Genomic DNA, 27,123 nt, shown 5'->3' with positions numbered 1-27,123 from the left:
ACAACATACAAGTTAAGCCAACTCACATAACAACCGACAATCGCTTACATAATTCCGAACCGTAACTGCATTGCCCACTGGCATTTCAAGATCCTGTCCGGTTTTAGCACTAATTGGAAATAAATTATTTTCCTTCGAGCCTTATAGGCGTTATGTTGATCCATCACTCATATCTATAGATTGTCAACATCGATGAAATACACACACAGATTCCGGGTTTCATTCGTGCACGTATACCTACGGCACAAATTAAAACCATTGTGTTAGACGGATTATAGGGCGACGTCCATTTATATGTAAAATAGTGACGTGTACAATCGGAGTCAGCGAGCTGTGCGCGTGCCAGACTCACGTCGGTATAAAGCTCGGTTCGCACCGCACTTGTTTTCGACTGATTTTTTTTATAGCAGACGGCCCGCAAACGAGGAAATAGGTCATTTCGTAGTAAATAATATTTAGCGCCTTTGAATATCTTTGCCAACAGCTTCGTCGGTGTTTTCCTGCGTGTTAAGATTGGGAAGATAGAGATGGAAAAGAGTTTTCCTCGATAATATCACTAAAAATATGATACGCAACAAAAACACTGGTGCAATACGTCTATTTTCTGTAAGACTAGTGTCCTAGCTTAGCCGACTCTTTAATGATGTAGTTGGAACTAGCTACATTATAGAATACTTCTAGTCATTCAGAGTGTACCTTATCTCGCTTTACTATTCATGTTTGTGTAATTAAGGTAAGTTTGAGACTCTGAACATTACAAGACCTACGAACAGTTAACTCTAGAACTATAAATATGATAATTGATATTATTTTTGGCGGTGACTTCTGGGCTTCGTTGTTGCGAAACTTGCTTAGTGAAAATAATGAAATGTACATACAAAAATGTAACAGCAACTGATGGTTTAAAGAATTATGTTACGAAAAATTATGGGCTTACACCTTTCAAGAATTAGCGTGCCCGTAAAGGAGTGACAGAAAAAGGGCTGCCTATATCCTTGGTATCATACTCGCATATAATCTAATGGTGAAACCTTGTGTACCGGGCTTAAATCCGCATCTGATCGTACATCTACGTGTTTTCAGCAGATGAAAAATCACAACTTCAATACCATATCTCGTCGTGTATTAACGAGGCCGAGAGCGAATGAGTTTCTTCGCATTCAACCTCCTTTCGTTCTCTATACACATACAAACCTAAGTTTGGAGTTATTACGTGTGCCAAGTTGTAAAGTGTAATCTGCGCTCATTAAAACTGTCTCGTGGTTTTGTTTGTATGGTTAATATTTTGGGAATGTGTGGCGATTCTTATAACACGTCGAAAAGCTAAAATTATATTCAAAATTTTCGTTTGCTATCCCGTATTCGTCTACATACTGAAATGAGACATTTTTGACGAAACATTCATTAAAATATGTTATCATGTGCACTCACAGTGTTACTGCTACACGTTTGCAGGTTGTTGTTTGCCATATTTGTTTTATTCATATAACTGCAAATGTCTTATTTTGATATTTTAATTTGTTTTAGTTGGATTGATATCATTAAGTCCACATAAACTTCAAACCGAGTTGTGACCATCACTTTATTAGCGTATGCATATTATTATTATCACTGTCAGTGTTGGCATTGATACTTAAGAGCCTCCCTCTAGCAAACGGCCTTGAGCATTCGTTCCATACATTTACGGCACACAATTATGGGTGGGAATATGCAAAGATTAACGAATCTTTGCTTTATAAAACAAAAACCCATTTTAATCAACTTTTTAATCAACGAATATATTTTTATCTTATAGTGTTGGTTGCAAATTAATATGATGTGTCATTTAGGCGAGGTACGGAATTATCAATGTTAGTCTAATTTTCATTAAGAAATAAATAAAAAAATATTCACCTTAAAATAAATTAAACAATCAAAATATATTAGAAAAACGATGTATTATTTTAAATTTCGATTAAATAGTTTCTAAAAATACTATTAGCGCGCCGTTTGACCTATGTTCCGACTTAAAAAACAACATAATAACAATTACAATAATCTCACGTTTAATAAACGTAACACACAGTTCAGGTATTTTAACATACCATTAATAAACAGTTGTTATTACTTTCCCAACAATCGCAGGCCATTCATGTAAATGATATTGCACGCCGAAGTTATTATCACAATAAAAGAGAATTATTCAGCTTGCAGGAAGTTTCGGATGATTCTGTTATTTGTATCTCAAAATTGCTCGGTGAGTTTTCTGTGTGTAATAATGCTGTGGAATTTCTGTTGGAGTTGACAGACAGGGCGGTGTTGACGTGAATAAAGTTTTCACAAACAGGCTCTGGGCGCGTTGAAATATCGCCACTTGCAGGCGTCGCAAATACCAACTCGTCACACAGAGCTGCTAAACTGTCCTATTATTTAGCACGCTTGACGTGTTTATAAATGTTTAAGCACGTTTGAGGTGGGGTGTTCGGCTAATTTGTGTTCTTGTACTAGGAATTAGTATAGATTTTAATGATGCTATATAATAAATAAAAAAAGAGGATTATAAATTTTTTTCGTTATTTTTTATATTTACGTGAATGACGGTCAATGTTAGATATTGAAATAAAACATTTTTTCCGGATTTTACCGCGGTTTTTTATATTACAATTGTCTCACGACGTTTCGAAGACAAAATTACGTTGAAAAGTCGAAAACTGAATTCGGTTATCCTTTCTAATTATTGTATAGTATAAGCGATTGTGTTTTTTGTTTATTCTTTTATACAACAGCTGGTCACACGAGATTTTTATAGAATGACTTAAGGAACTTAGTTTTTATAGGACGTACCTATATATTACGGCATATGGGTCACACAGGGTGATTCTATAAAATATTTGTTACGAGTAAATTAAGTATAACTTGCAAAACTTTGTTACATACATATAGTTCAGGAAATAAATATATAGTGTACAGATTTGTCCATAAGTTTAATGTTCCATATTATAAAACATATAACAACATATATAATTGTTAAGATATGAAAAAGTATGTTAGTTTTTAAAATTAGCCTACTGATATTAATATTGTCGACTTCAATATATTAATTAAACAAAAACTCATCACATGTAATTGAAAATCAATTCTTAGTAACGTAGAGCACGAACATCTTATTACAACAAGCAAAATACCGACCATTCCGTATAAGATACAAAATATTGACTGGCATAGCGATTTTATTCTACAGTTTCGTAGCTCAAAGTTCGCAGTGGCAGACAAATCGTATCGCCTCGTGCTTCGTGTTCGTTAGCCGCTTGTTCCTGGGTTCCGTACCAACTCCTATTTACATTTCAACACTTTTGCCGCGTTCATGTATAGATGAAATTTCAATACGTCAAGAATAAAATACAGCAGTTTTGTAATGGGTACTGTGGAGCTGTTGCGTAGTTATTTTAGTGTTCAGTGTTTTATGTTTTTTCTGAATTATGTTTTATTCGAGTTTTGCAGCTTTATTCTGGTAACTATGGTAAATTCTCTAAGCAGGTCCATTGTATCTATTTTTTTTAAGTAGGTACGCAACCTCGATTTATGTATCATGTAGACATTTGTCCATCTTTGTAGATAAATATCTACAGAGATACCCATATGAGGGCTATGGTATTGCACAAGCACTGTTGTGTTTGTCTTAAAGGGCGTTTTAACTTGTAATGAGTGAAAATGACACAATTCAATATGTAATATCTTACGAGGTGATGAGCATGTTTAGAATCGTGCAGTTCCTATTTGCCTGTAAAGTTGACGTTTGTCATGTCATTCTGACAGCCTGGCCAGTTTCATAGTTCGGTCAATCTAATATCTTACAATAAATATATTCTACTAAGCAGGGTGTGTATGTTTTCGTTCATGAACGAATAATAAAGTGCTACCAGTGTCGAAACATCAGGTAATATATTCCTCCAAGATATAACGAACAAAATATTTTGCCGATGTTCGAACTCATGTTATATTGTAGTGGATACCAGATGAACTACTAACCCTAAAAAGCGATCATTCATTGATGCTCTTATAATACCTAACAAATCCTCCGACATGTATTACCAGCGTTCAATTGGCTGTAATAGAAAAAAATCTTCCGAGCTGAAATATTATCCGGAGATATTTCACCGCATTACAGAGCTACGAACGTAACATGAAATTTTATTTTTATTATCCGCTCGACACGGCATCGGATACGCGTTATGAAAGCTGTGATCAATTTGCTTATCCAGACGGTATGCAACAAATTACCGACATCGCATCGCGTCGCATACGATGGATTATGTAAAACGATGCCCATTTGTATGTAAACTAATGGTGAGTGTCGTGGTATGGGGCGCGAGCGACAACGACACGACGCGACGCTGCCGATCCTGTGCCATTTTAGTTTTACTGCTCCTTTTTCACCCGACCGAAATATAACGTAGCAATGAGAATATTTTACCTTACACACCTGTATTTTTGCTACGCAGGCCGCATGCTACAGGAAAATCGATAGCCACAAAAAGAAAGTCGACACACGCTTTCAATTACAGTAGGAAAAGTGTTTTACTTTTCATAGTCATCATTATTTTACGCGATCATGAAAATTTCTTTTAACCTAAAGTTTTTTACGTCGACGTCGAAATTTTATTTGTAGTGTAAATCGCTACAAATAAAATTTTGCATAAGCAAAATATCAAAAACGATGTATGATCGAAGCAATATGTCATAAAGATGCATAAATTCGTACTTGATTCGAACGTATCAATGTTGACCCTACTTTAAGAAAATAACAACGATAATAAATTTAACAAAATTCAGAGTTGAGAGAGAAATATGTATTTCAATATTAATATTATATGAAAAGTTTTTAATATAACTTTATAATATTAACACGTAAAGTAAGTAAAGTATAAGTACTTTAAGAGGATAAATTAAGCCAGTTATACCATTTTATGTCGTCCAAGATATTATAGTAAAGATTTAAAGAAGTCGACACCGAGATTTGAGAAATAATTATTCTTTAGTGGGCGTTCTTAGTTGGCTTGATGAAAAATATGATGTCTCAGGGGCCTCGTTCAAAAGGATGGTGCCAGTAGATAAAATAATTGGCGTGCTTACGGTCCCGCGAACAGACAACATGATGCCCTGTCTTTGCAAAATTTATACAGAAATAAAGTTTCAACTACAAATTCTTGGTTGCTATGATTAATGTTTTCATGAACGGTGTAGATTTTCCCGTTGCGTAAAGATCTTTAAAATATTTAATTAACTATTTTCTTATAATAACTTGTTTGGGCAACTTAGTCTTTTATAAATATAGCGTGGGATAATTCGCAAGTAGAACAGCAACTTCCTCATCTTACTGAAGTGTCGAAGGCGTCTGAAGTATTTTGGTATCAGCGACCTATATCCGGAGTGGTTTACCGCATGCATTATTTCGAAAAGAAAGCTAATCAAATTCAGAAGCAGATCTTGAGTACCTCATGGCTAGTTACGGCTGCCTGATAGAGTACTATTTACCTCCGCTTTCTTCTTGATTCTACTGGTGAAAAAGTCAGTGAATGATTTCCTGGATGTCTATTATATTGACTATTATAAAATAATATATACATTATTGTATACAGCAGCATTTGTTCCAAATAAAATTATATAATTTTTATGTACAATAAATGGAAAATGATACGATCAAAAATCTAGGCAAACTGTAGTAAATTTGGCGCGGCGCAACCTTTAAGGAACTTAATTTCATGTTGTTTCTCTGAAAGTAGAGATGATTTATATTATTTTCTTTTGTTCTGCGTCAAACGGACTCATTGCGCAATTAAAATATTATTAGATGTTTTTTGCAGTTTTACCCGCGTGCTTATACCGATCCATATGTAAGACGGCAGCGCCACCTACTTAAAAAATCTGATTAAAAATTCAAGTATTTCCCACGGGAGCAAATTATAGGGAAAAAAATATCTTAAATGTGAATCCAGGACATATTCGTGTGCAAAATTATATCCAAATACGTCATGCTGTTTCTGAGTTTACTTCTAACAAACATTCGAAATTATAATATTAAATATAAGTAGTAAAAAAGATAACTAGTCTACAAAACCTAGTTTATTACAACTATATATTTAAACGTTATGTTTTTAAGCATGTCTAAACTTAACGTATTAAGTTAAATGTATACAAAACTTGCGCATATTAGTTTTAATATAAAATAAACCCTATATTAAACACTACGATGTCTAGCATTAACAAAACACATCACACTGCAGGCAATCAGATACTTTCGTCTCGCTCTAGAACACGGGGGTAAGGTCATGGCAATGAAGCTTATCACGACAATGCGACTTAAATGCTTGCGCTCGAATGGCTAGCACTGAGCGTTACTATTCTTCGAGATAGCTCTAATGGCATCCACCAACGTACACCTTCCGTGGCATAGGTTATCTTTGTTTTGTTTCGCAAACTTGTAATTGTTTGTGACGATGTTTTTACTGAAAAGTTGTGCTATGTGTAAACATAAGTTAGGGTATAGAATTTTAAAATAAGTAATTGATTACCTATTTTATTTTCGATCCTAGGGTTTTGGCCCAATTTTAGGCAATTAAAGAAAAATTATTACTATATTTAGGGTTGTAATCAATAGCGATTTTATAAACTTTGTTATAAAAAATATCGGAAATATTGAACAGTGGACTCACTATTTTTGAATGAAGCAATTAATTTAATGGCTTTTGAACATTATTACGGCAATAATATCGTATCGTAATCGATAGTATATATTTTTTTATACGACCAAATGACAATATTGGAAGGAAGGCGGATTTTGTTTTAGCACAAGTCAGTTCAAGTCATTGTAAAGACAAAAATGATTATCAGCACAATCAAGGGTTATTTTAATTACCACTTACAATATTTTAAATAACCGATAATGATTTTGTAGATGTGACCATTTATTAGCAAATTATACAAAACGTTCCATAAAGCCAGTATTCGTACAGGGTATGTATAATAAAGGCATATAACCCTAAAGAAGGCGTCATTATCACGTCCATTTTGTCTGTTAGACCCTTGCTGAATGTCAAACATATAAGATTACATGATATCAGTGTCAGTTCCCTAATGGACACTTACGAGGCTCAGCTTTTTGAGTGTATTTACACCCTTTAATGTTAAGATCGAAAGGTTTTATAGCAAATATCGTAAAGAACTCACATCTTTGATGTAATATAAATATTGATATATTATGTTCACAATTTGCTTGTTCTTACTAATTGGAGATTTCTGTATGTTTTTAAGTATGTATATTTTATATCTTACCTATGTATTGAATTTCTCTTATCCAAATTTCGGCCTAGGCTGCCAATTTCAACGGGGATCAGCCTTGTACGCAAGAGATGTTGTAGTGCTCATATGTGTGTACAATACACAAGTGTTCTCGGTCCAATTCAGTCGGAGCCGCGACTGATTAAGGTGAAAAAACCCACTCACGATTACTTATGACCCGACCCGGGATTCGAACCCGGGACCTCAAAGCGTTTTCATATTCATACTGCGTACACATTACAATAACGCCGCCGAGGAATTCAAATCTATAGTTACTATATCTTACAATATATGCAATACATGTATTTATTACCTACTAGCTTCCGCTCGCAGCTTCGCCCGCGTGGATTTCGGACTTCAAAAATGGAGCCGGTCGCGAACGTTCGAGAATGTTCGTTTTACGAAGCTACTCGCTAAGTGATTCGCTAGCCTCTAGGTGCCAAGCGAGCCGCCTGCCTGTGCGTTCGCGACCGTATATATATATACAAAAATAATCCTTATAGCATGATTCAGTATTCACGCATGATGGCTTATTATTAGCGTATTTCATGTATAACTTTGGTGTTTCTATACCGATTTCTGTGATTCTTTTTTATGGAATATTTAATACTGTTAACTGTTTTAATTAGGGATGACTGAGAGTGTTATAAACGTAAGAGTAGACAAATATAATGAGAAAGCTTCGAACTGCTAAGCTATCGGGAGTTACACGTGTTATTGTGAGTCAACCATAAAAGATAGACATATGCTGTCGTGGGATATTTTTACATAATTTTAAGGAGAACATTTCCGTCATACATGATTTCTGTGTAGCTTTAACCATTAAGGTTGCACACGCGACGGAAGCTTAGAAATGGAGTAACTTCTCCCGTTTTCCCAACATTTCCCTTCACTGCTCTGCTCCTATTAATTGTAGCGTGATGAAAAGTATACTATAACCAGCACAGGAGTATGACAAATAATTGTACCAAGTTTCGTTAAAATCCGTCGAGTAGTTTTTGTTTCTATAACGGTTATACAGACAGACAGACAGACAAAAATTTTACAAATTGCATTTTTGGCATCAGTATCGATCCCTAATCACCCCCTGATAGTTATTTTGGAAATATATTTCATGTACAGAATTGATCTCTCTACAGATTTATTATAAGTATAGATAATTCAAATAAAATGTATTTTAAAAATGTATTGTACCCTAATACACCACTCTATATCTGTCGAGATACCTAAGTCTCCATTTTCTATTGTGTCATTACAAACATTCGTGTTCTGGGCAGATATTGCCCCTGGATGCAATTAGATAAATGAATCGCGTGATCTCTGTCTTTATCTTCAATCTGAGTAACCGTCAGTAATAGCCTACCGTATATATAAAACGAACGGTAATAATCAGTGAAAATAAAGTTTTCTTTGCTGTAAAATTTCCTTTGATGACCTCTCCAGAGGATTTTAAGGAGGCGGGTTAATTCTTTTACATTAGGCATCCATTATTTATGGAATATATATTCATGTATTCCTTGTAATTTCAGTGAGGAATCTGTAATAAATCACTTAGGATCACGGCCCCAAACATTTTTTTTTCATTGCCAACGGGCATGTATCCTTGTTTTATATTATGATAATTTGTTACAATAATATATTTAATGTTGCTTGTGAATCATAAAAAAATCCCCTGGCACTTTGCCGCCAATAATTTTTCCTAATTACTTTTTAACAACAATTTTTAATCACCGAATATCATTTTTTTTAAATTCTTAAATAACCCAAAAGGATTAGCTATACATATTATTTTTGTCGCATTTATTCTATTTCCTCTAAAAGAAAATATAGTTTTCGCAATTTTGACATACCGTCGTATCGCATTTCGTCAATCAGCCATCACAAAACGCATAATACGCGTTTTTATATAAAACATCTCACGACATATCAAAATGCGGGGCTTATATAGTGAGCATCAAAACCTAATTCTTGAAAAATCACCAAGTCTTCACGCTCGTTAATAACAAACTTTAATTTACTCTACCAAATTAAATGTAGAGCAAGTTTCACTAGTGTAATGAATAGGATCTTTCCTTGTAATAAGTGAGTTTAGTTAGTTTAAGGTATCTTCGCCGGTGCAAACTGACTTGGCTTGAGCTTTAACGTTTTTGTCATCGTCTATAGTAGGTTTCCGTGTACCGCGCCGGCGGAAACAGCCTTTCGTTGTTCACCTGCGGCGGAGGAGAAAAATTCCATCCATATGACTTCCAGCGAGAGCCAAGACTCAATAATATTTTTGTTTGCTACGAAAACGTTTGGCTTTCTGGAGCAAGTGCTGGTCCCGCGTGAGTTTATGCGCTATGGTGTGAATTGTTAAAATTCTATACTTTCAAATAAAGTTTTTGTTTTAATTATTAATATCAAAATGTTTTTTTTTATTGTAAGAAATTTGTTTATTATACTTTTGTATTCCAACTATTTTACGTTTTAATCTGGACTAAAAGTCAAACAGCCAACTTTTAATCAATTATTGACTTAAAATAGTAGCTAAAATTAATTTTTCATATTCTAACATTGCTTTTGATGTTAATAAACACAAACATATATTAGACCTCACCTATGCAAAACATTTTTCGAACACGGACCAAATACCGTCAACAAATATATTATTTATGTTTTCTATTCGGACCTTTTTTCATACCTTACGATGGCTGCAGTATCCTTTCATATGAAAGACAACAGTGCGCACATTGCTACTTAAATGCAAAAACAAACAGTTTGTTTATTTCATGGTCTCAAACTGTCGCGTACATGGAACCTATATTCTCCAGTTTCCTAGTTTAATTGGCACACTGAAGTTAACCAGCCATCGCACTCTGTGTCACAGTGGTTCCAATAATGTCCTACTCTCATTTATTGATATGTAAGGCAATTTCTTCGAAGGGAAATTATAAGAGGCGTATCCGGAGTCCGGATGCTATGCGTGTTTGCCTATTTTCCTGTTGCCTCAGCCTTTACATGTTGTTATCATGTTCATATCCGACTACTGGAAAGGAAAATATTTCTTGTCTTATAATCGACACGTCTTTTCCGTGGACTATATTTTGTTTATTTGCTTATTTCATGTCTTCATTTATTTGTTTTGCCTGATTAATTATGAATATTGACACACGCACACATACCTTTTATCCCCGAATGGGTAGGCATAGACGCAACTACCCACTTTCCGCCTTATGTATTCCGTCCCATGATATGATAGTGGGTGGGCCTAACACCATATCAGGTACGAATTTCAGACCTCGGGCTGATACTGAATAAATAAACTCAATATTACTATCCGACCCAGTGATCGAACCCACCTCAGGACTACAATCGTACCGTATTACACCTACGCCGCCGAGGCAGTCTATATTAACAGTATGTCTAAATATTATATTTAGACTGTATTATATTATGACGCTATTATAGACTAACTAGCTTTCGCTTGCGGCTTTGGCCGCGTGAAAGTTTTTTTCGGGATATATTTTTTTCCTACTTACTTGATATGTATCGTTATGTTATGACCAAATTACACAAAATCATTATAAATTGTAGCCTATGTGTTATTCTGATGTATAACCAATATTACTTTAAAGTTTCATCCAAATTCGTTCAGCAGTTTTTTCGTGAAAGAAGAACAAACATACATCCATCCTCACAAACTTTCGCATTTATAATATGGGTAGGGTAGATATTAAAAAAAAAAATCACGATTTGTATAATTCTATTTATTAAAGAGTTACAAGCGATTTCTTCTGCGTGGACTTAGATTTAAGATCACTCACTTATTGGTAACCATTGCCCCAATGAAAATTCTTGGCTCCAATGGCCAAGTAAATATGAAATGATACTATTTCTAAAAAAAAAAATCTAAAGCTATATTCTGGAAATCTTTGAATACAATTACATTATATTTGCATACAGTAACAAAATTAATTTTCGCAGTGAGTTTCGCACGGAATTTAACGTGTCAGTTAGAGTGGCCAGAGTAAACAGTGCCCACATGTAGCGTTTGCGACAATGCGTTTTAGAATTCTAAAGCACGACGCCATTGTTTTAGTTTAGAAATGTAAATGTGCCTAAATCAAATTCTTACAAAAAGGGTACTCAACAATAGTTTTGAGATTTACTCGTCAAAGGAAAGCAAAATATAAGGCATCTTTTATTTTACGTTAATGAAAGCACGCTAAAATTTAATTTAATTACTTTACTTTATCACACAATTACTAAATGTTTAAACATAATTTTAATATGAATCAATTCCCTCACAACTCCCTTGTCACCTTTAATATTAAAATGCGGTTAATATTTACAAATTCACATATAATTAAATTAAGGTTACACAATACGCGTCGGAACAGTGCGGCAAAGCGACGCGACTTGCTGAGGTATTATAAAATTTAATATTAATCCGAGGGCGCAAATAAGATAGGATTTCACCCTTGCTTATCTGAGTCGGGTAACGATCGTTGCGTAACGCTCTGCCACATTACACGGCGTGACTACGCGTGCCGGAAAACAACTCGTTTGTAAGCCTTTTTATAATTAGTGTTGTTTGTTCGGATACCCAACAATATAATAAAGTGAATTTTTTTTTCAATTATTGTAAGCCAATCACACACTAAAACTAAAAAGCGGCGATAGCCTAGTTAGTTGTGGAACGGACTGCTGAGACGAATGTCCGTAGGTTCAAATCCCAAGGGCACACACCTATGACTTTTCTAAAAAAATATGTGTGTATTCTTTGTGAATTATCGCCTGCTTTAACGGTGAAGGAAAACATCGTGGGGAAACCTGCATACCTGAGAAATTATTTATAGGAATTTTCGAGGGTGTGTGAAGTCTATAAATCCGCACTAGGCCAGCGTGGTGAACTAAGGCCTAATCCCTCTCAGTAGTAGAGGAGGCCCGTGCCTAACAGTGGGACAGTATATAATATAGGGCTGATATTATTATAATAATCACACACTAATACCGGTTTGGAATGTGTGGATGAAAGTTACAGATATATATACTAATTTCTGGATTACCTTAAAGGTAATTTGAATTTCAGAAAAATGTATAAAGGCTTCCGCGAATATCATTAAGTTAGTTAAAGCTATGGCATATTCACCTTTTAACGCACCGGATAGATTGGTGTGATATTGAGGTGTTACTGTTTAAAACCAATGTAACTCTGCTATTGCGTCTCTTGTGTTCAATAACATTGGTGGGGAAGCATAATATATCCCTCTATTGAAATAAAACAATTTATGGATTTTGTCGCAGTTATTTATATTATTATTTTTTCCTTACGTCTTGAAGTTTTGCAGTATTTATGGTTACGGGGTGGACTGAGGTGTTGGTCATCCGCAAGTCAAAGTTACAATATACTGTGAGCTCATTCTGCGTAGATTGGACTGTCGACAGTAACAAAAAAATTTAAAAATGTATAATTGTAAAATGTAGGTAGATATTGTGGCAAATTTTATCAAAAATCGTCTGGCGTTTCTAAGTTTACTTTTAACAAACACCAAAACAGTTATACAAACTTTCGCATTTATAATATCAGTAAGAAGTAAGATTTGATTATTATATAAGCATTGAACACAATGCGTTATATACACACACTTCTGCCTCTACAACTTAAGAACTTCAACAGTTGGTGTCTTATAACACACTCGTAGAGCTTCCAACCGCAGTGGATCTCTTTATGGTGTAAATAAAATGCACAGTATGCTGCTTCTAGTCGATAATTATAAAAATAAGTATTTAATTGTTCTTTTTCGTACATTGCATTCATTTGTAATTACAAAATTAAATTCGTAAAATTACCTTTATTTAACATGTTATAGAAACAAAATTACTTTAACTTACGGCAAACGATTTAAATGGGCTAAGCATCCTTCACACTTGTAGGATTTAGATATTAACATTAATCGTAAGTACGTCCCTTCGTATTCTTATATTACTAGAAAACCAGAGTAACTTAAAAAATACATACCTATTGCTTGATAAATATAATATATCTAAGTAATATCGATTCTACGCATTTAGGTTTTGTGCGTCTATAAGGATGCCAATAATAATATAATGGATCCGGTGTTGTATAATTCAAAAATAAATAAAGTAGGTATGTCATAAATGCAAAGACGTTTCATAATTTCTGTCTGCTCATATGACTGTTTTTTATATTGTCGTATTGTACTCTTTGCACGAGGAGCTAACAACTGCCGGTTTGCGGCCGATTGAAAGGGATTATTGGCGTACACGACAAAATATATTAAATGTCATAATACCGGCTTTGCTTATACCGAGTGTATTGTTACATTATCCTTTATATTTTTAAAATGTTTCGTTTGAAATATTTTTGATTATGGTTCGGCAAATAAAGTTTTATAAATATAGACTTATTTTAAAAATTGAAATTTCAACGGAAGTATGTAATTAAATATAGATAAGTTGTGAAATTAAAAAGTCTGCCCATATTGTTATGGTTTGCGTAACAAACGATTAAAAAGTTTTTTTGCGACCATCCAATGACAGAATATGAGGAAAATACAAGTCAAATTCCTCCATTATCTATAATAAATTACTTACCGGTCTATTGAATAACAAAGGAAGACTTCTTTCAGAATGCTATAATGTTCATGTCTCCACAGTATCTAAAGATTATCCAACATTATTCCTTAAGAAGTACTGGAACAAATTCAATAACATTGTTATTCACCGTGAAGCTCATCTTAATAAGAAAACCTGTATCTAATACGGTGTTTGATATTCGCATTATCCTATATATGCGGTGTCATAATGGCGAGGAATCACAATATCTCGTTATAAGCGGGTGAAACAAAGAAACGGGGCGCGTGCCTCGCATGCCAAATCGAGCTGTCGGCGGTCTGATCCGATGCTAAAAATCTATTTACCTGTACGAAATTATTATATTTATTTTATTGGTGGGACAGGCTGTACCCTGTTCTAATGTGGAGGTTTTGCTTTCAAGATATATAGAATTTCATAGATTTTAGTTAGAGATGAATTGTTTGTTTTAGTTTAATGTTATTTTAATGTTATAGTCGGTATAAATGGTAATTTCATGAGCCATTTAAGATTTGCTAATGATATTGTTCTTATGTCTGAGAATACCACACAGCTACAATTAATGGTCAATACACTTAACACAGCAAGTAGAAAGGTTAGACTAGAAAGAAACCGGAGCAAAACAGTTATTATGACAAATAGCATCAAAACTCACTTGTACTTAGAAAACACAGCGAAATCCTATACTGATTCCTTTATCTACCTGGGTAAGCAAATTTCATTTCATAAACTGAGCAACGCACACGAAATAGAAAGGAGAGTAACAAACGCATGGAAAAAATTTTGGAGCTTAAAAGAAGTATTAAAAAGTGATATGTCATTAAGAATAAAACAAAAAGTCATGGATTCTTGCATTCTCCCTTCTCTGACATACGCCAGTCAGACTTGGAAGTTTACCAACCGAATAGAGAACAAAATTAGATCATGCCAAAGAAGTATGGAGAGGAGTATTTCGAAAGTAAAAAGACTACAGAAAATACCTCACAAAAATATAAGGAAAAAGACGAAAGTTATAGATGCACTGTGCCACTCAAAGAAATTAAAGTGGCGCTGGGCTTAACACATAGCCAGGTTGACCGACAATCGATAGACTCAAAGACTGACTTCTTGGACCGGACCATCAGGCACCAGAAAGAGAGGTAGACCAACGGCCAGGTGGGCAGATGGAAAACTCTAGAAGAGGCCTTCACCCCCGAAACGAAGGTCTCTTATTAGTTAGATATCAATTAATTATATATAAGCATATTGTTAAAGATAAAATTAGTTAAGTATCTTATCATATTTTTAGTTTAAGTAATAAGAAATAAAAGGCTTTTTTATTATTATTATTTTTTTAATGTTATAGATAGAAATTTTCAGCTACACTGTAGTCAAGTTGCTTATTGTTTGCGATATTTTTTTATAAATTTTAATCTACTCATGAAATTCCTAAGCTGATTAATTCGACAGGCCTTAGTCTATCTATGTGTTACTATAATATAATATGTGTCTGTATGAACAAAACGTAGCTAGACTTTAATAAAATTGTTACCTCTGCGGTTAATGCTAGAGGCAAGATTTAATTTCAAGTGTTCGTTATCACATAAATAAATAACGAAACTAAGGGTCAAAAACAAGCGCCGTGGTTAGTTTTGTCTCAACTTAAATTAAACACACTGTATTTGCCAGTGTATTTGCAGACGAAACTTTATAAATTAGTTTGCATAGAATTAAATTGAAAATATGGCATAATTTAGTTCACAATTTACCCAGTTAGATATATTGGTACACTGAACAATTATCCAATAATAGGCAACAATGTATGAATTCATATGTCAGATAAATGCGCGCGTTTCGTTTGAAAAAAAAGTTTATTAGCTTTTTTTCGTAATATCTTACTAATGTAGTAATGTACTCTAATGGGAAAGTTTATTGCGAAAATATTTAGATGTTTTTTTTTTTGGGGAACTGCCGTGGTTTTCACCGGGGGTACCCTGCTAATGGTGTACAAGCGATCCCCCGGCTTAGCAACCACGGCAGTCCCATGATGAGTTGGTGGGCCCTACCGCTATCACTGGAAGCGCCAGCTGAAGGTTCGCTGGCAGCCTGCAGCTACACGGTCTTAGGGCCCGGGAGGAACAAGGAAGGGGATAGAGAGAAGAAAGAGAAGAGGAAGGAGTAGGAGTTATTAGGATGGTTGGAAGGGAAAGGGAGGGGAAGTGTTCACGAACCTTTATAGACCTCACTGTGAACTTAGCAACCATGAGATATCCACACGAGCTGTGTGCCTAGGGTCGCGGCAAATGTACCCCCGTGCATAGGCGTGCATTTGGTGTGGAGACCAAGCGCACAAGAATTGCCTCGGGGGGAATATTTAGTTGTTAGTAACCGCTGAAGGGATTTGGATAAAACTTGGAAGATGGATAGGTCATGTCTTGGGTTCTAGTCAGTATAGTCTAATTAGGTCAGTCAGTCAACTCTACAATTTTTTTATAAACTACTGTTTTCCCGCGTAATTTGCTCCAAAAGGAAAAAAAATGTTTATTTTTTTGCATAAATGGCGGTGATTATAGATCTTTTTTCATAATTGATTTCAGATATTTTGTATGAGAAAAGGCTGTTCACGTTAGCGAAGCCGCGAGCAGCACCTAGTCCAACACACCTGATTTTTTTATAATATTTATGTCTATATTTACTATATATTTACCTAATATCGATATAAAAATTAGTAATTATAATTAATAAATATTATCAGGTATACGAAAGATTCTCATTGCTGGAGAATAACTGACTTGACTCATATTCCCCTAAGAATGACTGAACATTAACGACAGAATACGGCCCAACTAGCCACTCAATGCTTACATAAATTATATCCATCTTAATGGGTCAATTTATTATATTTTTCATTCCGAAAATAGAACCGCTTTTTATAAAAGTTCCATGAACTCAAATGTGTTATATTAAAATTAGAATGTTGAATGTTTGTAAATTTTCTATATCTTTTATCACAAAATATAGTCGGATAGTCGGATAGCCAATAGTCGGATCGTATATCAAACAGGTCAGTACCGTCACGCAGTTTAATCAGGAAAACACTCGAGTGTTAAAGTATTTTTATTGTTTTTTCGTATTAAATTAGCAGCGAATAAGGTGAACTTACGTCACGCGAAGTCAAGCCCGCGGTACTCCTTAACCTAATTCTGGTATTCATTTCGCCTACTCACTCGTAAAATTTTAATAGCCATGGAAAAAGTCGATGCTGGTAGGAAAACGAAGTGTTCACTTGGTGATAACTTATAAGAATAATAAATATCGTCTGAGAGATTTAACCGTTGTAATATATTATGTAAACCAAACAAATGCCTATATTACATTATCATTTATTGTAAACAAAAATCAGCATTAGTCAAAAAATCACCATTGTTTCGTTATCTGAACTATAAAACAATGTTAATTTATAAGATAATACGGAAATGATTCCTAAAAGTTGCGTTCAACAAATTAATGTGTTTGTACTTTAATGTCTTAATTTCGTAGGTTTTTGCTGATTAATCCATTAAGGCAAGAATGTGTAATGAAGGTAATAACGTAACACAATTTATTTGTACATTTAATCCATGTTTATACTCGTAGGTACGTGGCTCATTTCCATGGAGTGTTCTATTAGAAACGTCTACAGTCTACACAGAATAGGAGTAACCCATTTTATTGTCATGTACGTAAATAAAATGAGACTGAAAGTAAATCCATTCCTCGCTCATTTCTTAATTGGATTCTCAAGTTTATTTTATAGACTGATCTACTTTGAATGGTAGTCTTTGTTTTACGACGTTGAATCTGTTTTGAATTAAAAATGTTTTATGTCAATAAGGGTATAGCTTCGTGACTTGTAACATTGGTTTAAGTATTTCCTTTTTGTTCTGTATTATAAAAATGTAAGGAATCTTTATCGTGCATTTTTATGGGTTTCTGTAGAAAGCTTTCAAACCATCATAGCGATCATATGGCGACAAAGAGCGTGAGCGTTTGGTGCGGCAGTTTTAACAGCCACCGTATATGTGAGCGCGTCTAGAGCCTTGCAGACCTCCGGAAGTGCCCATAAAGTGGACGTTAAAACGAAGACTCTTTTTACACTTTATTATCATTGGAAGTGAACGTCGGCTCAGATTCTTCGCAATTTACCGTTCCGCGAAGATGATACTATCTTCATGTTCGACGCGTTTTATCGTAAAATCGATATAACTGATTATGTTTGCGAGTGAAACGTCATGGCTTATGAACTCCGGTTTACGATGGACATCGAATCGCCATTTTACTTGTACGCAACGTCGGTTTTTACGTTATAAAAAAACTATGACACGGTCGATACTCTTATGACCGTCTTTTGTAACTTGCGGACATATTATACTTTGAATATGATTGATGTCCCCCACACACTAGCAGAAGCAACTACAGCTTAGTAGAAAAGAACATAAGCTATCGCGCCAGGGGGCAGATAGCGGATTCGATCCCAACCATTTAGCATTCATGTCTGACTTTTCTGAAGTTTAGAACTTATGAATTTTATTATTTGCATTAACAGAGTTGGAAAGCATTGCGGGGAAATACAGATTTGGAAGTGAAGTCTATTAACCCATATCAGGCCCATGCGTTATAGACCAAAGACCAGTGGTAGAGACGGCCCCGCACGGGGCAGTATATAGTAGTAATACATATACTTGCGCGACATTTTCGCCAATCTTCAGGATCGTGCAGCAATCACATTGTTATGCTAATAACGTATTGTGAGTTATCGCCGCATTGATGCCCGATGCCCGATCGTGGTGATCGAGTTACGTAAGTTTCGGACAAGTTTTAAGACCCTGCCGAAGGCCTCTTACTAACTATCTTCCTTAACGCCTTAGTTAAGAAGCGCCTTATGAGAACTTTGACGCCGAGATTGAGGAAGCTATTACGGGATCCGTTCAGATAGATATAAGCAGGATGTCACTTCCACGCTCGACTTTGTAAAGTTGTTTACTTTGATGGTTCAAACTTTCACCTAATTTATTTGAAGATACAGTATTACTGCCGACTGTAAGTTCATTTAACATTGGAATCGAAATACTTTTTGAATCCAATTGCGATATTTGATTTGTTGTGATCGTGTTTGTTCTTCAAACGGATGTTAAAGTAATCCTAGATTAAGGCTCCGCGTCGCTGGGCTTTCGCTTGAGAGGCGTTACGGAGGATTGCATTACGAAAGAAAGGGAAGATTAAATATTATCTTGAACAAATATTTGTCTAGTGCAGTACAGTTACTAGGTGGAGTTGGCCATCGGATCGGGCAGTGGTTGCATCCCGCTCTATCATTACTTCCGCTCCGCTCTCAACTGGGGCAATCGATAATAGGAGGCGCGGGGGGCGCGGGCCCTCCGGCCGTGTTCGCTCCCTCCGTATAGCTTCACGTCATTCTCATTCATATGATGCTCGCTTACGCTTCGGCCGTCCATAGCGCGTCGCTTGCGCTGTGTGAATGCTCTTATTTGCATCTGTTACTATATCATTATTATGTTTATCACACTGAATTAACCGATATTTTGTCTTATAAAAGTTTATTGACGAATCTAATAAACTTAAATGTTATAGAAAAGACTGTAAATATTTGTATAAACAAGTGATGTGTACTATTGTTTTTTTGCGGCTTCGCCCGTATTATCAGATTTTCCCGCTACTACTATCTCTAAGTCACTATAGCTATCCGTAGCGACATCTATACGACACCATAGCTATTTACTTAAACATCTGAGTAAAACTTAAAATATTCTTCTATAGAAGCAAATAACCCGGCTAAAAAGTAGCCTATAAGTTAGTTCAGGACTTCTTCCATCTGTGTGTCAAATTAAATTAAAATCTGTTCAACAAATACCGCGTTTACTGCTAAGAAACATCCAAACAATTGTTAATTATGATGCTTACATTTGAATGCATTTGTTTATCACTCTGAGTTAATATGTATCACGTACTCTTAATAACATACAAACGATTTTTGTTTATTCAACAAATTAGTTAAAGTATTTATAATAAAATTATGTTTTATGAACACACGTTGTACGTGCAAAGCGTTTTATTATCTTTTATGATAATAATGGAAACGTACCGCATATTATACAAATTAGTAAATGTACTTATTTCAGAAAAACGATAAATTGATTAAAATAAAAGACAGCTCTATGGCGACGCTGTGCAATTTTTGCACTCAACACACGATTTAAAACGATGGTGTTGAGCTTATATTTCGTTTTTATACTTTAACTATCAATAGTTGATTTGTTGCCGGTTGCTTCAACTAAATACTGTAATAATTTGTGTGATGTGTGTGGTGCAACAAACTTGTTAGCGTAGTGCGGCGCCAGAGCAGTGTCATTATAATAACATAAATCAGATGTATTTGTATTTGAACTTACATGAAAATAGTTATTCCACATTAGTAAATAATCCTTTCACCAAATAAGATATAATCTTTGCTTCGCGAATATCTGGACTTATGGCGCTATATCCCACAAGTCGAAACACAACCCCAAAGCTAATATTTACGGATCACAAATGTTGTGCGGCTTTCGAACATTCCGCCTCTCGAACGTGGATCTATGATATTTTTTAAACTTCACATAATTAATGCATCATAAGCTATGAAACAGCTTCGCAGTTAGTTGCTTAATAAACCCCTGATCAGTAGTAAAACGTCGCTTTTGAGTAGATAGTAAAAATTGGCCAAGCTCGGCATGTCTTCGGAATGGGTCTTGAAATAAAACGTAAAGGGGCCAGTTTATATCCTACGAGGCGCCGTCGCGCCCGTCGACACCTGTGTTCGCAATCACTGCACCTTTTCTAATATTTATTACATGTGAATATCATACGCCTCTTCTTTCCCCGGACTATGATTGCGAAGTTCCGCCCTTCTCGGCAACCACCCCGGGGATTCCACTTTATATGAAAAGGAATGTTTTTAAATTCGAGTATTTTCTTTAGCCTACTTGCCTCAAACGTTGAAATAACGCGATTCGTAGTAACATAGGTAATTACAACCTTTCTACGGACTAATAAAAGTTTATTTAATACGAATCTTTGTTCAGTGTTCTAATTATACAACTGTTGTTAAACAAGATGATCATTTGTAGCGATACAATTGTGCTCTTTTTGTTACTTTGCGCGTACCTATTAGTTACACATCGGGACTATCATTGACTTTTATTTTCTTAGTTTGTCTTATCTTTATGTTTAGTACGCTCCATGAAATTGTGCCCAATATGGCGATGGGCCCGTTACCTATCACATCATGGAACGAAACACGCACATGACGAAAAGTGGATGTCCTAGTTGCATATCTGGCTTCGGGGTAGATAGTCGATGAGTTTGTTTTTTAATTCGCTGTATCAATCTTATGTCATTACAGAAAAAATAAGTTTAAAGCTGAAAGGAATTCTAAAGTCACGCATTTTTTACAACTGTGACAATGAAGCTATTCTTTTTAATGCAAGCCGGTTGTAACAACCACCTGTAAATTTAATTACATTGTAACCACTCCGTTTATATAAGAAGCCAGGCATGAAATGCGTATCACACTTTTTTATTGCTAGATTTATATTGATAACTAAAAATAGCTATTTGGCATTAATCTTCCTATAGTTTATCTGTATTTTGAAATTGAAATTTATATAAATCTACACGCAAATGAAGCTAATAACTACTTCTTTACAATGTAATGTTTTTAATGACGGCCTAATAAGCAAATATTTTTTTTATAATACACATATTCTAGGGCACGCTCACTTATTTCTTATAGTTATCTAACTGAAATGAAAATTTTCAGCGACTACTCATTATTTTATTGTTATTTGAACATTTACCGAGGTACTATATGTAAAGGTGTATGAAAAATAAAGTGTGGCTGGTGGAGTGCGAGAGGGCTACAAGAACAAAAGCCTCACGTAATTAGACCGACCTCGGCAATACATAAATAATTTGCCTCACGTACCGCTTTGTTCGTACAGAACAGCTTTTTATTTAACGCTGTTATATCAAGAACAACACTTGTGCGCTTTTGATGTCAGTAATCCTCTATCCCTTTGTCCGTACGCATACGCGCTTTGTTACCTGTGTTTTTATCACTAGCATTTTATGTTTGCACGTTTGGACACATACTCTGATATACTTTATATCGGGATTCAGATTCAGTTCTGTAATATCTTAGGCCCTGTAAAATAAGAATCGGTTACAATTTAACAATTTTTTATTTGTAATCGTAATGTCTTATATTTTTGATAAAATAAATAAATGCTTGTAAAAACGGCGATGCCCTAGTTGGTTGTGAAACGGACTGCCGAGACGAACGTCCGCAGGTTCAAATCCAAAGGGCACACACCTCTGACTTTTTTAAAAAATTAAGTGTGTATTCTTTGTGTATTATCGCTTGTTTTAACGGTGAAGGAAAACATTGTGAGGAAACCTGCGTACCTGAGAAATTTTCTATAAGAATTTTCGAGGGTGTGTGTAGTCTACCAATCCGCACTAGGCTAGGGTGATGGTCTAAGGCTTAAACCCCGTTCAGTAGTAGAGGCCCGTACCCAACAGTGGGACAGTATATAATACAGGGCTGATATTATAGATATCTTTTGAAATTCCTGAAATAAAAATCACTATCTCAGTGAGTTTATTTTAAGTAACTTTCTTAGAACTGTATGAATCTGTGAGTTTTTAGGAATAGCACTAGATTCAACATTCATATAGTATAATATTTAGAAGTATTTACTAATTCAAGGATTTGTTTCTTATAAATTTATTTTTATTTATCTACTAAAATCTCGCTCATGTATTTCGCGAAATCGTGATCACCCAGTGCTTATTTACACGAAACTATCCTCGCACATTAAAATTCACAGAAATGGAAACTTCTGAAGTACCTTTGATTTTTTCCCAATTATTTTCACGTCAAAAATAAAACAAATGCCCAATATCAACAACACACACACCATAACCATCTTAATACCTAGTCTTGCCATAAATATTGTAATAAAGAAAAAAGAAAATTGTTAACTGCAAATAACATTTATTACTTTTACAGTGTGTCAGTTTAATACATAAATATAAAACAATTAAAAATATAAAAAGCTTATTCGAAGTGGTCTCCATTGGCTGCAATACAGTCCTTTAAACGATGAGGCCAGTTATCAATAGAAGCACGCACTCTTTCCATGGGAAAATTCTTCACTGCCAATCGTATAGATTGTTTTAGGGACTCCAAATTATCATGGCGTTTAGAGCAAGCTGTACTCTCTAAAACTGACCACAAATCATAATCCAGCGGATTAAGATCGGGACTAGACGACGGCCAGTCTTCAGCTCTGATGAAGTCCGAAACGTTCGATTCCAACCAAGACTGCGTGGACCGAGCTTTATGACCCGGCGCCGAGTCTTGCTGGAAGGACCATACTTGGTTATTGAACATGGTGATGTTAAGGGGCTTAACTACCTTCTCAAGAATGGTATCTTGATACACTTGTGCCGATGTTTTGATACCTTTTTCACAAAAATATGGCTCAGTCACTCCTTCATAGCTAACACCCCACCAAACCATCACTGAAGTCGGATAATGTCCACGTTGCACTCTGTCGACTAATTGGGAAGCTTCCTTAGAGCTTTGAGCATAAATACGGTCATTTTGTTTGTTAAAATGTTGCTCAATTGTAAAAATTTTCTCATCCGTAAACAAAATTTTTCTGTGACCTCCCTTTGCGTACCGCTTCAGTAGTTGTTTCGATTTTACCACCCTATTCTTCTTTAAATTATCAGTTAAGAAATGGCCAGTGCGTCTCTTATAGGCTGCAAGTCCTAAGTCATCTTTTAAAATACGCGACATGGTTCTAGGTGCTATCTTCATTTCCCGAGATAAAATCTTTTGCTTTCGGACAGGATTTCTTCGAATTCTTTCCCTTACTGCTTTGACCACCTTTTTCGTACGAACACTACGTGGACGGCCAGATCTTTTTCTGTCACAAACAGAGGAGGTCTCATTGTACCTATTAATAGCCCGGTACACAAACATTTTACTAATACCAAGTGTATGGAGAGTTTTAAAAATTGCATTTGGCTCCATACCTACTTTGTGTAATGCTATCACAGCGATTCGGTTCTCTTTATCACCCCACACCATTTTAATATCGCAAAATATTTTACAATGTATTGGCGCCAAAATGAGAAAACACAATGAACAATCGTATAAAAATGACAGATTCGAAATTCAAATGTAATATTTTTTTATAATTAAGTGTAACAGTATTTATGGCCAGACTAAGTATATTTGTAGAAATGCCAAACAAAATAATTTAGAGTTTACTTACTTACTTTCAGATAAGTTTATCCATTCACTCATAATTCCTCAATTACTTATCATATCAACACACAAAGCGCCATTAGATGAGTGATGGGTCATGAGCACGACTTCAACACTTAGTGCGTGATGTAGTAAATTTCCTGTAATGGATTTTATAAGCAATTTTACATACGAGAAAGACAAATAGTTATTAAAATTGAAGTATAAAAAGGTAAAATGTATGAAACATAAAAATATTCTTGATTAAAATTACAACCTGAAATATGAATGTGATGTGCAATGTATTATATTTTATCCGGTTAATATTTTATTAAGATTCTTTGTCGTTTCGTTTTTTAATTTTTATCATTTCCCTTTTAATCTAGATAAATAACCGCATGTAAACGTTAAAAGGCGTGTAAAACAAAAAATAAAAGCACAACTATTTATTCCAACTAAAAGTAAAATAATCGCTTTGCTGTAAAACTTTGTGGTATTTCTTTTGCATTACTGCGATGGCGGAATTTAACGGAGAAGAGTTACCTATTTAAGCAAAGATTACTTATATTATATTTATTTATAGTACTTATTCCATACTAGCATGATAAATGCAAAAAAAATATAATATATACCCATTTTTCATGTATGTTTGCTTTTAGAGAGTGATAAAGGCTACTTTTTATATCAAAAAATGTATAGATCCCTGGTGATTTTTGTTCTCAAAAAAAATGTATATTCAAGCGAGCGGGGCCGCGGACGGATACCAGTAAAATAATAAAAAAGAGGGTATCATGAAGTGTTTTATATTATGCTTCTGAGGTTATATGACAGCGCTCTGAAGTCCTGGGTTCGAATCCCGGGTTGGGTAAAGTGGTATTGGGTTTTTCTGTTCAGTACGACCCTGTGGTCTGGAATTTGTGCCCGATATGGCGATAGGCTCGCCCCCTATCACATCATGGGACAGAACACTCTTGGCGAAAAGTGGGTGCCCCGGTTGCGCCTCTGCATACCCCTTCGGGGATAAATGCGTAATGTTGTGTGTGTGTGTGTGTGTGTGTGTGTGCTTCTATACATCAAGAAAATGTTTTTACTTCAGGACAATTAGTGCTTTGCATAAGCTTTCTTTTACCTTATTTTTTATTTACAATATACAAAATACATTTTAAACCCATATTCTGTTGGTCTTCTAGTGATAACCTGAGAACGTTGATCCATGAGTAAAAGTTGAAATTATTAAAACATGAGTAAATACTTGCGGCTTTTGTTAGCTAATGTTATAGAAATATAACCTATTTCTAAGCCGGGCTCATTCTCGAGTTTTAGTTAGCACCCATCCACATTACTTGTAGACGTGGTACTTTATAAATTTGTCCCCTATCTTTCCCTAAAATATGAAATTACTATTCACACCATCCAACTAATATATTTGTAAAAATGCCAAACAATAAACTCTCCCTACGTCCCTCCTGCAAGTTATGTTGCCAACGTGACCTGCTGTCTATAGGTGAACGGCATTAGAGGAAAAAATCGCTACAAAATTTTATGCCCACCGTGCGACATCCCCTAATAATGTCTACTTAAGGGTGGCGGTAACACGGAGTACACATTTACGCTCCGTTAAACGAAGAAAGCTTTTTTCGTGTATAGTGTCACAAAAACTGTTATTAGCTTGAATTGTGCCACTCCGCGCCCGAGTAACAATGCTGTGGGACAAGCGTAATGAAAATATGATAGGAAACAGCCTGTCGTATTTTTAAGTTGACTTTTATTGATCTCGTTAGGGAGGCAAATGTGTGCATACAAGTGTTGGAGAGTGAAAAACTTGATTCAATAACAGAGAAACAGTATTGACGTTTGTATATTATTAGCTAACGATGAATTTCCTGGGTACTTGATGCCTGTCGTCTAGCAATAATTCAATTTTTTTTATAAATAAATTGTTTTTTTTTTATTTTATGTTAAGTATTTCAACCTTTCTGATAACTATTTATATCTTTATGTATTTATGTCAAGTTTTTTTTGCATAGAGACAGTTTGTAGGCCATGAATTGACGTAGACTATTTTTAACCTGCAAAAAATGAGTGATTTCCATGGGAATATTTTATATGTCTTAATTACTAGTTTTCGCCCTGGCACTAGCTTAGTAAACAGTATCATTCTATTTTTGTTCATACCACAGCTAAAACTTTTATCTTCATGATGCCCGATGAGTAGGTAACAAAATATAAAATTATGCTAAAGAAAACCTTTGCGGTACATACGTCCACTGTGTTTACTTTTTCAACATTTATTGTAGGCGGTTGAATTGCGAAACAAAAAATATTTGACTGCTATGTTCGATTGACATTTTGTCGATCTAAGGAAAAGTGAGCAACTGGTAGTTTCCTAAATATATCACTTATTGGCAGGAACATTTGACCGGCCCCTAATTTAGGGTTTGCGTGGACGGAAACCGACATTTGTATTCACGATTGGGTAACAGCAAGACATTTTGAGTGTTTCATCGTAAATCATTAACAAAATAATGATTTAGTAATTCGGTTTTCGGGGGTTCGTTTTATTTTAGAACAGTCACAGGCGAGTTCATTATGAATGAAATAAGCGATTTACCGGAAATTTATTAACGATTTGTATCTTTGTTATAAAAGTGATTTAGAGAAATTCGTTAATTTATACTATACGTATTGGTAGTTGCTACTAAAATCGTTATTAATATATAAAAATCCTTCTATCTTCCGTTAAATACATATATAGGTTAGAGGTTTTGGAATAGATGTTCAAACACTATCTAACGTTTATTATGTTATTCAATAACATTCATTTTAATATTTACAATGAGTATTCGTATCGATTCCTCTAAGATGTCCTTATCCTG

Source organism: Manduca sexta, chromosome 22 (genome assembly GCF_014839805.1).
Source record: "Manduca sexta isolate Smith_Timp_Sample1 chromosome 22, JHU_Msex_v1.0, whole genome shotgun sequence".
Classification (NCBI taxonomy): Eukaryota; Metazoa; Arthropoda; class Insecta; order Lepidoptera; family Sphingidae; genus Manduca; species Manduca sexta.
Note: the sequence above shows the minus strand (reverse complement) of the source record.